We start from the raw sequence: 16,923 nt of genomic DNA on the forward strand, positions 1-16,923 counted from the left end.
TGTACAAAGGGTTTTAATTAGCTTAAACTTGTACACACCAGGTCTCTGTACCTTCCTGGCTCCTTGTGCCCGACTGGCTCCCAAAGGGGCTGGCTCAAGTCTTTACTACCTCTAGGTACACTGGTTGCCCCCTGCAATAGGCTGGTAGGAGTGCAGCCAGTGTATGACTGAATCTTGTTGCGCAGAGCAGAGATAATTCTGATAACCTTTTTGCTGTATTAACATTGTTGTAAATGTTATATCATTATCAAGATGAATAAAGAACGATTTATTGTTATCGGTAGGGATATTACTTAGTTTTTGTTATACTGCATTACTCATTGGCTCACCATATTCTATGTACTAAGTACATAGTGAACATTTGGCATGAGAACTAAAGAATAATCGAGTATCACCACACTCCCCCTGATGTTTTATATGACACGTTCCACATCTTAGGTTTTATTGACTCTCTCTCTCTCTCTCTCTCTCTCTCTCTCTCTCTCTCTCTCTCTCTCTCTCTCTCCCCTGTCCTTTTTGTTTTAGGTGACACTGTCCTCTGCACTGCTGTTGTAATTTGTGCTGTACCTCTTTGCACTAAATATAGTATAGGTTGACTTGCTTGGTTAAAACATAAAGCAAAACTTTTCACTGTATCTCCATACACATGAAAATAAACAATTAAGTTTAATATTGGAGAAGTGCCTGAAGGAAGACTGTTGTAACAAAAGCACTCACTCGAACTTGGAAGATGCTTAGTTTGAAGTCTGAATGAATAAAGAGCTGATGTGAAAAAAGGACACCCACCACCCCCCCCCCCCCACCCAATCCCCATCCCTGGCTTACTTGGCCTGTCCAACTACCCAATTGCCATTCATGTCCTCAGCTTTTGAAGTCTCTTGACCCCAGAACCCAGGCCCTTACTGAAATCTGAAGTTAGGCCTCGAAACCAAATTTGTCAGTAATGCCTCAACATCCATGAAGCTGTAATAAACATCGAAGTATACATTGTAAGAAATTCCTATCTTCAGACATCATCATCACCCAGTTTATCTCAAGTAATATAATGCTTTGAAGAACTGCCGCTGACAGAAGATGGATGGACATTTTTGATGATCATGTTAAACCTCTGCCATCCATCAGACAAATTAATTCAAGGCAAATTTTCCTCCAGCAATTGATAGACAGTAAAATACATTTTTAAAACATATTTTCCATTTAAAAATTGAAATCCTGCCATTTCAGAATGAAAGCAGAAAGTAGAATGTAGCTAACATTGCGAAGAACCAGAGGGCTGGAGGTGGGGGATGGTGGGGTTGTTGGCGGCGATATAACTGGTGTTTAATTGAAGTAGAAACACAGTGATAATAAAATGAGGATTCATTTTACACCAGCTGGATCCAGTGTAAAGCCGGCTGCCATTTGGCAAGTGAAAAAAAAAGAATTCAGCTCAGGTTTTCAGCCTTTAATGTAAAAAGTCAGAAAGCTGTGAATGCCAACCAAATGTCGGATTTCAGATTGATTGTCAAGGTACGTACATGACATCACATACAACCCTGGGATTCTTTTTCCTGTGAGCCTGGCAGAATCACCACTTATTGGTAGTGCCAAAAATAATCTGTACACAATGTACATATGTAAACAAAACTAAAGAAATATAAACAACTGTGCAATACAGAGAGGAAATAAAACAAACAATAAAGTGCATGCACGCACACAAAAGCCGAAAGTTTTCGAGGTCCGGTTTCTCGGGTGGACCGGATTTCTGGCATCCGGATTTTTGGATTTTTCTGTTCTTGTGGTAGCGGCAGGGAGGATTGCCAATACAAGTTTCAAAGGCCTTTTAGTTTAGCTTGATTGCAAAGGGACATGGAGAAAAAGAAAGCAATAGAAACTGTGAAAGTCAGAGTCTCAGTGACTAATCTTCTTTTCTTTTTCTTTCTTCTTTCTTTTCTCATTGATAATGGCTGCAGAACTGAGGCGGTGATGAAGGACTGGTGGGGTTACATCTTGTGTTCCAGAGCACTGTTAATTAGGTACACTGGGAGCTATACATGTACGTCAGCCACTCGCTTATTCTTCAGTTCTCATGCCAAATGTTCACTGAGTGGCACAATATGTACTTAGTACATAGAATATGGCGAGCCAATGAGTAATGCAGTATAACAAAAATGAAGTAATATCCCTACCGATAACAATAAATCATTCTTTATTCATCTTGATAATGATATAACATTTACAACAATGTTAATACAGCGAAAAGGTTATCGGAGTTATCTCTGCTCTGCTCAACAAGATTCACAGTCATAGAGCATAGAATTAGGCCCTTCAGCCCACATGTCAAAGACCGATTTGCACTACTCCCCTTTACTGGTACTTGGTTCATAGCCGACTCTGCCTTGGCGACTTTCAGTTGACTAGTTCATTCACATTTAATGCGTGCATGTTTGTGAAATCAGTTGTGCACCGCATTCAGCAGGGTGCCAGTCTTGAGGTAGGAAGCAAAGGCAGGAGTGGGGGTGGTTGGGACCATTAGGCTGGGTAGGCTGAAGCCTCGGGGCCCAGAAGGTAAGACGTCAAAGAGTAGAAATAAGAGATACAACAAATAGAAATGTTACTTCCAAAGGGAACTAAGCCACAATATTAAAAGTATGTTAAAATTGAAACAACGCTCCTGTCGATTGTTCACTGAAATTAAAAAAAACAGGCCTGCTCAGGGCAACAGCGCGATCAATGGCCGTCTTCATTACCCATAATCTCCCACGCAGCTGGAACTGCTCTGTCAGTCCTAGCACCAGGGAAACGCGCATGCCTGTCATCGCCTGCCTTCTATCCGTAACTATGTATCCAATGATAGTTTTACATGATAGAGGAATTAGGGGATATGGGGAGAAGGCAGGTAGGTGGAGTTAGGTCATAAATTAGATCAGTCATGATCGTATTGAATGGCGGAGCAGGCTCGATGGGCCATTTTTGGCCTACTCCTGTTCCTACTTCCTATGTTCCTATGTAATTGTCGTAATAGTGTTAATTTCAAAAATCGCCTCAAACCAGGCATCTTGGCGCCTCACATTTTGGTGGGCAGCAACCTCCTTTGAAGAAGACCGCAGAGCCCACCTCACTGACAAAAGACAAAGGAGGAAAAACACAACACCCAACTCCAACCAACCAATTTTCCCTTGCAACCGCTGCAACCGTGTCTGCCTGTCCTGCATCGGACTTGTCAGGCACCAACGAGCCTGCAGCTGACGTGGACATTACCCCTCCATAAATCTTCGTCTGCGAAGCCAAGCCAAAGAATTACAACACAAGTAAGTGACCCCTACATTTCAGGAAATTTTATTTTCTATTCAAATACATGGGGGTGGGAAGTGGGAATACTGGAAAACTAATGTAAATAAAATTGTTTGATCTGATTTGGCCTTCATGTATCATGCTTCTTTGAAATAAATATAAGGTAAAATCCATTCTTAATACATGGGCAAAGGACTCAGGGGCCCTCGAAATGACTGTGGCCCCTCCCCTCCATGCTTCCCATTGGCTAGGCTTGCGCTGAGCTTGCTTTCCATTGGCTTGCTGCCCAGTTGATTGTCAAGCAGCTGGTGACGCGCATCTGCTGTCAGGCTAAACCGCATGTGGCCTGGGCAGAGCAGTGGGTGGGTGGGGAAGGAGGGAGGGAAGGGGAGAAGAAACAGGAGTGGGCACTATTGCGATGCCTCTGGTACCATCATGGCTCAAGGCCACCCTTGGCCCCGTGAGATGACAGCCCAACCTTTAAATGTGTTTGTGCTGCCAAGGAGGGAGGGAGCAAAGGAGTTGGGTGCGGAATGGAAGCAGCAAAGATGAGGGAAGGCTGTGGGGTCGGAGCCGCTGCTGGGTCCTTGAGGTGATGGAGCAATGGTGGCTGCGGAGTTGCACCATTCAGCATTGATTGGTCCGGAAGCAGTGGCGCTGGAGAGGCATCTGCAGGTACAGCCTGGGAAAAGGGGTCGGCATGGACAAGGAGGGGGTGGGTGGGGAAAGAGGGGGTCGGTGGCTGGGCTGAGGAGGGAATTGGTGAATTTGGAGATCCCTGCAGCATTGAGAGCTCGACTAGTTGGTAAAGTTATCTAAAAGATGGGCGTCAGATACTTGGACAGGGGTGCAATTTCAGTGCTGGCCCTAGGCGCTATTTTCCGTAGATACGCCACTGGTTGGGTGGGCTTGGCCCGCAAATGCCCTTGTTGTTGACCCTGGGGATCCTTACTGAAGCTTAGCCTAGGGGCCCAGGTGGTAGTTAATCCACCACTGAATGGGAGTGGGAAGGACTCCACAGGTTTCATTGGGGTCATGAGTAACAGAGATGGAGATAAGGGAGAAGTTGAGCAAATCAGCAACAATAAAAGTATTGTGGTGAACAGAAGTCTAGAATGTTCATCCATGGATAACAGTTTCTGGAACGCTTCGTCTCCCGTAACAGTTGGCACATGTTACAAACCTGACTAAAAAAAATACTTACAATATCTGCTGGAACAAACCTGAACAAAAATAATAATGAAAGCATGTGGTGGTGAATCACAGGAACTAATTAATTTAACAGATCTATTTAAATTCAGATTTTGTTGCACGGTGATTAATTACCTGGGGAACTGACTTTTAGAAGCTGGTATCCCACACTTTAATCCTGCACTCTCATGAGACTGGGTCATTCACATTGCAAAACAACTAACTTCCAATAGAGGGCAATGCTTGCTATGGCTTGCCTGCTTCACTAAATTTGCATCGATAATTTTGAATCTGTATTTCTTTTATTAGCATAAGAAAATTCTGCTGATTTTTTGCATTTTTTTGTTCAGTGATTCAAGAAATAACATAACAATGCCACTGTAATATTCTGCAGGTAACGATGGGCCATCTTGAATCAGCTAAAGCCTGCTGGAGATTTCAGTTGGTGAGGTCTCTGGTGACATAGATTTGTATCCTGCCCAAGAGTTCAGCATGGGGTGGCACCGCTGGTGTAGCGGTTAGTGTAATGGCTTTACAGCGCCGGCAATCGGGACTGGGGTTCGAATCCTGTATGTAAGGAGTTTTGTAAACTCTCCCCATGTCTGTGTGGGTTTTCCCCGGGGGCTCTGGTTTCCTCCCACCATTCGAAACATGTAAGCTAATGGGGTGTAAATTGGGCGGCATGGACTCGGGGGCCAAAATGGCCGGTTGCGGAGCTGTATGTCTAAATGTCTAAAAATATCGTGGACCAAAGGGTCTGTTCCTCTGCTGTACTGTTTGCATGTTCTGAAGCTCATATCAGGCCCAGAAATGAAGTGGGGTGAGATAACGGTGATGAGTGTTTATTGTCATATACATAAATACAATGTACAGATGCACCGAAATCTTTCTGCAGTACAATGCAGATAAATAACTAACTACAATAGTAAACATGTTTTGTCCAAAATATGCCAAGGCAGAAATTTGAAAGGATACGTGAAGAAATATTCAGTTTCAATTAATGCACAAAAAAAGTTAAATTTCAGTCATGCAGACAGACCTTTTTGGAGGCCCTGGAGTAGTTTATGATTCAAGTTACCATAGTATGGAAAGGTGCAAGAGCCAGATAGCTGTTGGAACAAAACTGTTCATAAACCCAGAGTTGTTGGACTTCAGGCTTCTTTTCCCTGAAGGTAGTAGCGAGAAGAGGCTGTGACTAGCGTAATGGTGTTAACTGTCCTCTTGAGGTTGTGTCATGGCCTAGAAACTTGTATGACCATTTTGGGCATGGGGTGGATTACAGACTAGGTTTCCTGTGCTTGAATGTAAAGCTGAATGTCTTCTTGATAATGACATCATGCCTCATTTCCAGAAAGTGGACTGATGGTGAAAGTATGGTTGAAGGAGCTGGAGGAGTGCCTGCAGGAGAGCTTTGAATCAGTGGACTGCACCATATTCAAGGGCCCATCTTCTAACTTGAATGAATAGACCACAGCTGTCACCGACTTCATCAAGACCTGAGTGTGCACATACTGTGAGTAGTGTTAGGTCTGCTTTGTTCATGAATGAGTGAGACAAACACCAGGCTGAGTCGAAATCAGGGTTCTTTGTTCTTTATTACCGGATTGTAACACTTGCGACTAACAAAGTTAGTCGGAGAATGCATTCTGCCGTTATCAGCAAAATGGTGATTTTTTATACCCTTGGATACATGCTTAGAACATCATCATATCATTACTTGTCCAATGACTAAAACTGTTGCTATCCTTTCCCTGCTAGCTTCCTGCCTCTCAATCCATCAATGTCTCTCTTATCTTGTAAGTACAAGGATGCATTTACATCTTGTTACAGCCCTGTACATTCCCATCTCATGATGTTTTACCTAACAGGAGTACAAGGACACCTCCCCTTCTTGTTACTGCCCTGTACAGGGTAACTCCCTACACATTCCCATCTCATGATGTTTTACCTTACAGTAGCCAGACCAAAATCAATGGATGAATCAAAAGGTTCACGACCTACTGAGGGTGAGGTTAACACCAGTGATCCAGATCTCTACATGAAGTCCAAGGTCGACCTGCAGAAGTCCATCTCAGAAGCAAAGAGTCAATTCTGAGTGAAGCTGAAAACAGAGTCAAATACTCACCAGCCATGACAGGGATTGCAGGTCATTACATCCCAGAAGGCGAAGCCGAATATCATAAATGGTTGTGAAGCTTCTCTACCCATTGAGCTGAACACCTATTCACTTTGAAAAGGAGAATTCAACTGTATCATCGAGAATCCTTGCAGAAACTGGTGACCCTGTGCTATCTATTTCTGAGGCCAACATCAGAACATCTTTCAAGAGGGTGAACCCTCGCAAACCATCAGACCCTGACGGTCTACTTGGCAGGGTAATGCCTAGCAACGAGCTGGAGTGTTCATGGACATTTTCAATCTCTCATTGCTGCAGTTAGAGGTTCCCACCTGATACAAAAGAGCATCAATCATACTAAGAAGAACGGTGAGCTGCCTCAAGGACTATCGTTCAGTAGTTCTCACATCTACTTATTATGAAATGTTTTGAGAGATTGGTCATGGCCAGAATTAACTTTTATCCAAGGAAAAATCTGGTCCCACTGTAATTCACCTACTGTCACAATCACTCCACAGTAAAGGCAACACATTAGTTCTCCACTCAGCACGCGATCGCTATTCTGGAAACCAAGACCGTGTTTTCCTTGGATATGACACGGCCTGGATTAACCTTAGTAAACCACATTGAGTACGTGGAGGTACATGTTGATGGGTGGATGAGGATGCCATCCTATCTCCTTCAGCTTGGCTTCATCTTTCTTGTCCAGGTACCATGTGTACTCTTGATGTCTATATCTTTCCTGGTCTGGCTAACCCAGCTTCTGATGAACACAGAGTATCAAAGAAAGGTGCATGTGATTGAACACATGGAAAACCAGGGTCCATCCTTGCTCTTGTGGAAATAGGAAGGGAGCCTCTGCACTTGGCAGTGACCCATATGTCCTTTAACCTGCTTTTCCGCGTCCTCAAGCAACCTTCTGCAGAGTTTCATCACAGTATGTATTGTCAGGGAGAACCTCCTGTGCAAAGATCTCGGGTCTGGAGGCACGGCTCTCCAGCGTCACCTTTCTCACAAAGATTCCTTGTTTCCAAGGTGCTACAGCTTCAACAGACTTCACAAAAATAGGAGAGGTATGCCACCCTCTTTGGTCAGGTTAAACAGCTCTCATTGTCATGGTTACTCGGGTTACTATGTCAGTTTGATTAGAATCTCTTTATTGCTCAGGTTAGTTCAGCTCTCAAGAGAACTTTGCAACCTCTTGCAGATCACAACTTTGCCCTAGCCAAGGTCAGCCATTCTTTCTCCTTAAAATAATCTTTATTCATGATATGCATAGGAAATACAATCAGGACAAGTCTTTATCTGCATTTATTAGGCCAGTAATTGAATAGTTTTCCCTAAAATGTATCAAGGGGGCGCTGCTGTTGGAGAGCAGCAGTCATCATCAAGGATCCACACCATTCAGCACACGCTCTGTTCTCGCTGCTGCCATCAGGGAAGAGGTATAGGCGCCACAAGACTCGCACCACCAGGTTCAGGAACAGTTGCTCTCCCTCCACCATCAGACTCCTGAACCACAAACTCAATCAGGGACTCATTTAAGGACTCTTACTTGTGCACTTTATTGATTTTTAAAATATTTTCTCTGTATTGCACAGTCAGTTTGTTTACATTCATTATCTGTTTACAGTTCTTTTATTTGTTAACATATATACACTGTGTACAGTTTTTGTTTTGCACTACCAGTTAGTGGTAATTTTGCTGGGCCCTCAGAAAAAAAGAATCTCAGGGTTGTATGTGATGTCATGTACACACTCTGACAATAAATCTGAAATCTGCCTATGGAAACAGTTATAAAGTCCATTGTTATGCAGTTGCTTGGGATTAATATTAATAAGGACCGCTTTGCAGACTTTCTTGACAAACGCCCAATCCTCATGAAAATAGGCAAAATGGAGAGAGATACCATCTTAATGAAGGGGTTAGATCTAAAGATATAGGAGCAGAATTAGTCCCATTGGCCCTTCGAGTCTGCTCCACCACTCTAATAATCCTCCCACAGCCCCAGTCCCTGGCTTTCTCACCGAAACCCTTGATGCCCTGACTAATCAAATACCTGCCAATCTTTGCCTTTAATACATCCAATGTTTCCACAGCTGCCATGGAAATGTTCCATAGACTCACGACCCTCTAAGTAAACAAATGTTTCTGCATCTCTGTTTTACGTTGACACCTTTTTAATCCTGAGGTTGTGCTCTTTTGTCCTAGTCTCCCCTACCCTTCCTTGCCACATCTACTCTGTCCAGGTCTTTCAGCATTCGAAGTGCATCTATGAGGTTCCCCCTTATCCTTCCATACTCCAACGAGTACTAACTCTGTCTCTCCTTTCCATCTCCTTTCGCACAAACATGATAAATTCTTACCTCGTCTCTTATTATATCCGATTAATACCTTTTGTTGGTCTGGATTGCTTCTCCCAGCCAGCACTTTCTGAATTCTGATACTTTCTGAGATTTCCTACTCCTGGCATCTTCCACTTATTCCTTAAAGGGCTCAGGCCCAAAACATCAGCAATATATCTTTGTCTCCTGAAAAGACCAGCTGAGTTCCTCCAGGATTTCGATGTGTTTTTATTTCAGTCCAAGAGCCGACAATCGTTCCTCCAATGCTAACCCTTTTATTTCTGGTATCATTCTAGTAAATCTTCTCTGAACCCTCTCCAATGCCGCCATATCCTTTCTCAAATAAAGTGCCCAAAAGAGTACATAGTCCTCTAAGTGAGAGCTCACCAGTGTTTTATACAGTCTCAATATGACATCCATGATCTCATGTGCTTTTCCTCTAGAAATGAATGCCAACATTGCATTCGGCTTCTTCACCACCAACCCAACCTGGAGGTTAAACTGCAGGGTATCCTGCACAAGGACTCCCAAGTCCCCTGGCACCTTGGAGCTTTGAATTTTCTCCCCATCTAAATAATCGTCTGCCTGTCTATTTCTTCTACCGAAGTGCATGACTGTACACTTTCCAATGTTGTATTTCATCTGCCACTTATTTGCCCATTCTCCTAATCCATCCAAGTTTCTCTGTAGCCTTTCGGTATCCTCAGCACTACCTGCCCTACTACCTATTTTGGTATCATCTTCAACAGTCCAGCTTCCCTGGGAGTGTTAGCAGCCACTTGGCCAGCTGGCACCATGCTGAATTGGGCAACTGAGTAAGTGAAACACCAAGGACTGGTTCTGTTAGAAGCACAAGTCATTTTAATATCCTTGCAACCAGTTCATCAGAGGGAAGGCCATGAGGTTTTATCTGGATTTTTTTTTCAAGTTCATTCACAGGAAATGGAGGCTGCTGGTTCGACCAGCATATAGGGCCTAATTGCCCCCCTGAAGTAGTATGTTTGGTTATTTCAAAGAGTAATTGAGTGTCAACCATGTTGATAGGTATGGGATCACGTAGATGCCAGGCCAGTCTGGTTGACGATAGGAAATTTCTTTCTTGTTCCTTTAAACAATAATCTGGTAGTTTTATGACATCATCACTAACTTCTTGTTCAATATTTTCATTTAACAATTTAAATTTATGTTCTATGGCTAGATTTGAACTCACATCCATGGATCACCAGCCAATGCCCCTGGATAGCAGTAACCCAAATAGTTCCTCCTGAAATAGAAGACAGGGATGAACTTCAAATTGTGCAATAATGAAGCTCAATATGTTCGGAGATTCATTGACACTTTTCCTTGAGAGTGAGAGCTAACTGTATTTATCAGGACTGTCCATGATATGAGAATAAACAATCTGGTCCAAGGGCAAAACACGACACTAGCTTAAGAAATGCTGCTCCATGGTTGTCACTAAAGTATGTCATGTAAGGACAGTAAAAGCTATTCTGATGTAACCACCCACCACTTTCACAGATAGCTCGCAGAGACATTTCAGCCTCCAGGCAACAATTAGGTGCGCATAGAACATAAGTAAGAGCTATCCAACCCTTCAACTTAGCCCTGCCGTTCATTAAGGATGAGCCTGATCTTTGTCTCCATTATCCTGCTCTTTCCCCATATCCCTTGACTCCTTTAAGTCTAGAAAACTATCACTCTCTGTTTAAATCTGAATCTGAATCAGAATTTATTGCCATGAATGTGTCACGAAAATTGTTGTTTTGTGGCAACCAGACAGTGCAAATATTGCTATAAATTGCATTTCAAAAATAAATAGTGCAAGAAAATACGAGAAAGTGAGGTAGTGCCTGGGATCCATTGTCCATTTGGAAGTTTGATGGCAGAATGGAAGAAGCTGCCTTTGTGCTGCTGGGTCCTCATCTCTGGTTCCTGTACCTCTTTCCTGATGGCAGCGGCGTGGGCATGGCCTGGGTGGTGGGGTCCTTAAGGAAAGAGGCTGCTTTGTTAAGACCCCGCTGCTTGCAGATGTCCTCCATGGAGTGAATACTAGTGCCCATGCTGTCACAGGCCGAGTTAACTACTCTCTGGAATTTTTTTTCCTGTCCTGTGCATTGGCACCTATATTCCAGATGGTGATGTAACCAGACAGAATGCCCTCCACGGTACCCTGTAGGAATTTTCGAAAGTCTTTGGTGACATTGCAAATCTACTCAAACTTCTTATGAAGTATAGATGCTGATGAGCCTTTGTAATTGCAGGGTCTTCAGTGAATTCTGTGGCCCTCTTGGCTTGAGGAATCCAAAGATTCACCATGCATATATAGTATAAGGTGTGAACTTGGAACTTAGGAAGGAGTGAATGAGAGTCCTTCCAGCTGCAATGACTCACCACCTGCATTTTCATTAATTATAGAGGTTCTAGGTTAAACAATGGAAAATTCTTCAGTGTCTAGATTCTACATCACTGGATGCTTTTGGGTAGGTTGTTCACTGTCTTTTTTGCAACAGTTGTTTCCCGAACCCAAATGTTCAGATTCAGATTTAGATTTCAGATTTATTGTCAGAGTCGATATATGACATCACATACAACCCTGAGATTCTTTTACCTGCAGGCGAGGCAGAATTACCACTTACTGGTAGTGCAAGAAAAAAACTGACTCAACGTACACATGTAAACAAATAAAGAAATGTAAACAAACTGTGCAATACAGAGAGAGAAAAAAAATCAATAAAGTGTAATAATCCTTAAATAAATTCCTGGTTGAGTTTGCTGTTGAGGAGTCTGATGGTCGAGGGGCAGCAGCTGTTTCAGAACCTGGTCGTGCAAATCTTGTGGCACCCATACCTCTTTCCTGATTATACCAGCAAGGACAGAGCAGATGCTGGGTGGTGTGGATCCTTGATGATCGCTGCTGCTCTCCGATGGCACTGTTCCCCTGTAGATGTTCTTGATGGTGCGGAGGGTTTTACCTGTGATGTCCTGGGCTGTGTCCACTATCTTTTTTCAGGGCTTTATGCTCAGGGGTACTGGTGTCCCCCATACCAGACTGTAATGCAGCTGGTTAGGTCAGCACACTTTCCACCACACATCTGTAGATATTTGCTAGGGTTTCTGATGTCATACCAAACTCCTGAGGAAATAGATGTACTGACGTGCTTTCTTCCCGATGCCATTTGTATGTTGGGTTCCATATAGTGACTCCCAAGAACTTAAATAAGAAGTGAAGAGCTCACCATCTCCACCTCTGATTCCCCGAATGATCACTGGATCATACACCTCTGGTTTTCCCTTCCTGGTCAACAATCCACTCTTTGGTTTTGGTGACATTGAGTACGAGGTCGTTGTTGGTGCAAGTTTTCAATCTCCCTCCTGCATGCTGACACATTGCCTCTTTGTTTTGAAAAAGGCATAATAATTTTTCTTCTTGTTAAGCAATGTTAGCTCACAAAAACAAAGTCGCAAAATCACATTGGTTCCCAATGACGGAGCATAGATTTGCCACTCTGCCAGAGGAAAATGATGTTGAAATTTTACTCTAGCAGAAGATAATAACTTGAACTGTTTGCCAGATAGTTTAAGGCCAAAAGATTTACTTTTTGTTATAAAATGCTACACATTGATAGGTGAAAATAAAGAGACGACAACCAGAACAATTTATAGTGTCCATCAAGTCCAGGAAATTAGTTCAACACAAAAGGATTCAAGGAGCAATTTTAATTCAGCTTCACACCACTGATGGGCCAGTGCAAAACCAACTGCGATTTGGATTTATAATGTTGACATTCTGGGTGCAGGAACAGGAATTCACTGACCATGTGGCTCCTCCCTTGGCTCCACCCTCTCCTACGCCAGTATAAACCCTGGTTTTCCTGCCCTCGATTCACTTGAGGACTATTGTACCTACCAGCTATTGATTGTAAGCTATTAAAAGTCTCGGGGTGCAGTCCGTCACGTTACACTGGGTGAATGTAGATTCGTCAAATATGACTTTCTTTTCACAAATCCACTCTGCTCAGAAACCCCTCATCATAATTCTTGCATGTGCAGCTGAACATTATGGCTTGCCGGGACACAGAACATGCTGGAAGGAGGAATTTGGTCGGGATGCTCGTTGTAGACCAACATGGGCTTAATGGCCTCCTGTGTTTTAAGTTTTCCATCGTCTCATTAATGACCTGGCTGCCAACAACCTGAAGCTTGAATTTCATTAAACATCCTGTTAATGGTCAATGCTCAGAAAAAAAATGTTAATCCTAGTCATATTGCATAATGACCATGAGCTTAGAAAAAGGCCATGACCTTTTCCGATCATGACTGCAAGAGTGCAGAACGCGACCTCGTGAGTTATGAGATGATGTAAGGCACTATGGGTAAGTTTCTGTGTGTCAGTGATCATTGGATTCAACCTAATTTCTAAACTATCAAAGGACAAAATAATTAGGTGGCTTCTATTCAGACAGAACCATTCAAGATTGATTTTCCTTTGAAAAACTGCTTAACTATCCCCTTAAGATTTTGTTTTTTGTTTGTTTTTATTTGAAATCTCTATATTCTCAATTTATTTTAAACAGGTAGAAATCTTGGTCAAAGAAAGAGCGACATTTCGAACTTGCACATTAACATTTGTTTTGCCAATGTTGCTGAGCGCAATTTCAAGGCATCTGGTACCAATGCACTAATTAGATAGAGGAGCAGCTTATGCTGAATGGTAAAATTTAGAAAGTAAGGAACGAGATTTAGAAAATACCCTAAAACTAAAATTTCAACCATCAATTTTTAATACAGGCCCTTTTGGCCCACCTGCCCATGCCAGCCAATTGACCGACAATCCCAGTTCGTTGTTGAATGGTGGAAGGAAACTGGAGCACCTCAAGGAAACCTATGCAGACACAGGGAAAACATCCAAACTTCTCACAGACGGCATCAGATTCAAACCCTGGTTGCTGATGCTCTAACAGCATTGTTACAAACTGCTATGCTAAACCATGCCACCCTGTTTATGCAATTAAGTATTTTTTTGGAAACCCCTTTTATTTACCAAGTTTGGTAAATAAAATTAATGGTCCATCCATCAAATCAGAAGCTATCTCTTTTTCAAACTTTTTTTTCTCCAAACATTAACTTTATGCAGAAGACATTATTTACAAAAAAGAAAACCTTTCAATCTTTTCACATATTTGCTGTCGTATCCATACATTCCCATCAACATACATTGTTACATTTGACCTCGATTTAGCACCATACCTGGCACCCTGTCGTTACTCCCCCTTCTGTTGTTTAAGGAACTTCCCCTCAGTCTCAGCCCCTCAATGCTTGGTTGTAGGAGAACTCCAGACTGTTGTCCTTCCCCATAGCACCTTTGCATTGGCTGTGCCAAGCCTCAGTGCGCCCCTCAGCGCATAGTCCTGCAGCATGGAATGGTGCCAGTTGGCACTCCCGGCCCAACATCTCCATGTTCTGAAAGATCAATAAGTTTCAGGCCAATGGTGATTATCCAGATGAGGGCCACGTTGTCTGGCACTTGTACAAAATTCTGCTTTTTTTGAGTTGGCCGCCTGGTTCAGCCCAGGTTATGTTCTTCTTGTGGTGAATGACCTTAAATGGATTCAGTAAAACTCCTTGGTTAATAACATAATGCAGCATTATTTGAGTAACCCTGAGCAAGACTGAATTGGTAGCACTTTCTAAATGCTTTACACTTGGTGTTGTTCCCATTTAGCAGTACTTGATTGACACAATTGAAAGATATAATCAGAAAAACTCTTGAATGTTTTGTTATTCATGTTGAGTGTTTTACATGTGAAGTTTACGATGCAGAATCCAGCTCCCACAGTGCATTGTGAGTTTAATTTAGCTCAATAAAATTTTAATTATTTTGTAGACACGTAAGTGAATTTTTGCGATGCAATCTTTAAAATAACTGTGGTATTTCATAGATTATTGCTACACTTAAGGAAAAAATATAGACAACTAGCTAGAATTAATGAACAAAGGAGTAAAAATCTCCAAATAAAATGTTCGCATTTCATTTGCATCAATTAATGACCAAACAGTTTTGGGTTTCATACAAGGCTGCCAATAGAGAAGATAATATTAAACATTTATAATATTTAACTGAGTAAATAGAGTAAATGCAAGTAGGCCTTTTCCACGGAGGTTCGGTGAGATACAAACCAGAGGACAGAGATTAAGGATGAAAGGAAAAAAAAAGTTTTGGAGGAACTTCTTCACACAGAGAGTAAAGGAACGAGCTGCCAGTTGAGGTAGAGAATTTAAGAGAAATGGGAGGGGTATGGAGGGCTATGGACTGGGTGCAGGTCAGTGGGACTCGGTAGAATAATAGTTTGGTATAGGCTGGAAGGGCTGGAGGGCCTGTTTTCAGTGCTGTGATAACCCACCCAAAAATTACACACCTGTTTCTAAACTTCTATTCCTGACAAAGGACCTCGAAAAAGTTGTTCTTCACCAATTGTTGCCCTACTTACATCAAGACAACATATCTGAAAGATCCCATTCAAGGACTAAGGCCCAGCATAGCACAGTCAGCCTTACTAAGAGTATACAATGACCTGCTCCTCGTCACTGACTCGGGGAGCTCCTCCTGGACCTTAGCGCAGCGTTTGATACTGTGGATCGCAGTATTTTAATAGATCGCCTCCGGCAGAGGGTCAGTGTCGATGGCACGGCCCTGAACTGGTTTAAATCTCAACTTAGCGATAGGACTTTTTCAGTCAACATGGGAAAATTTTCGTCCTCCTCTGCTACCCTTTCCTGTGGGGTCCCACAAGGATCTATTCTGGGCCCCATTCTCTTCACCTTATACATGCTTCCCCTTGGCCATATCATCAACAAACACAGCATCTCCTTTCCCTGCTACGCTGATGATGCTCAAGCTCTATTTTCCCCTGAAGCCCAATGACCAAGCAAAGATAACCAGCCTCAAACGACTGTCTGGAGAACATTAAGTGCTGGATGGCTCAAAACTTTATGCAACTAAATGAAGGCAAATCTGATCATCCTATTTCTACCCCCCACCCCCCCCCCCACAACTCCACCAAAAGTATCTCCAATACACTTGATAACTTATCCACCCTCATCAAACCACACATGAAATCCCTTGGTGTGATATTCGATTCCACCTTCAAGTCAATGCAGGAGTAAAAGCTAGCTTTTTCCATCTCCACACTATTGCCAAAATCAAATCATTCCTGTCACTGAAAAACCTTGAGAAAGTTATCCACATCCTAATTTTCTCCTGTTTAGACTACTCTAACTCTCTATATATGGGAATTAATCAGTTGTCATTATCCCGTCTGCAACTGGTGCAGAATGCTGCAGCAAGGCCCCTAACAGGAGCCAAGATAAGGGACCATATCACCCCTATTCTGCCCTCCCGTCACTGGCTGCCATTATGGCTCAGGATAGATTTTAAAGTTCTCCAGTTGGTTGACAAAGCCGTTAATGGACTAGCCCCCTCCAACATCCCCAATCCCTACTCCACTTCAAGACCCCTTCAGATCGGCCAATTTAGGGCACTCGGCTGTTCCGTGCTCAAATCGCAAACTCAGGGGAGATCGCAGCTTTGCTATAACACCACCAAAACTGTGGAACAACATTCCTCCCCCCATCCTTGAACTCTTTTAAACCTGGGTTGAAGTTGTATTCTTAGTCGTCAGCATTTTGAAGTGATTGTTGACTGTTACCATCTTTTATATACAATTCTGAACCTCAGGTACCTGTTTTATACTGCACATTAAATAGCTGTTTAAGTTAAGATGTAATTTATGATCTGTACAGCACGTTGGTCAATGTGAGTTGTTTTAAATGTGCTATATAAATAAACTAAACTAAACTATGGTCCTATGGTGCCAAGGATTTGTAAGCACACGGTGAAATATGGGTTGGCAAGAATGTAAACTTCACATTCAAGTTGTTCAGACATTATCATATCCTCCCTCCCTGATGCATCTTTCTAGAGTATTATCAGTGTAG

General features: G+C 42.7%; 1 long non-coding RNA gene across 1 annotated transcript in view; it reads left to right on the plus strand.

Moving 5' to 3' along the window:
• The first annotated feature begins 4,886 nt into the window (after nt 1-4,886).
• The window catches only part of LOC138746437 (uncharacterized), a 32,393-nt gene continuing 20,356 nt past the window's right edge, over nt 4,887-16,923 (plus strand). The window contains exons 1-2 of the long non-coding RNA XR_011346956.1: nt 4,887-5,037; nt 5,816-5,977. This is a non-coding gene — a long non-coding RNA (uncharacterized lncRNA). The remainder of the gene's footprint in view (nt 5,038-5,815; nt 5,978-16,923) is intronic.

This window comes from Narcine bancroftii, chromosome 12 (assembly GCF_036971445.1).
Source record: "Narcine bancroftii isolate sNarBan1 chromosome 12, sNarBan1.hap1, whole genome shotgun sequence".
Lineage (NCBI taxonomy): Eukaryota > Metazoa > Chordata > Chondrichthyes > Torpediniformes > Narcinidae > Narcine > Narcine bancroftii.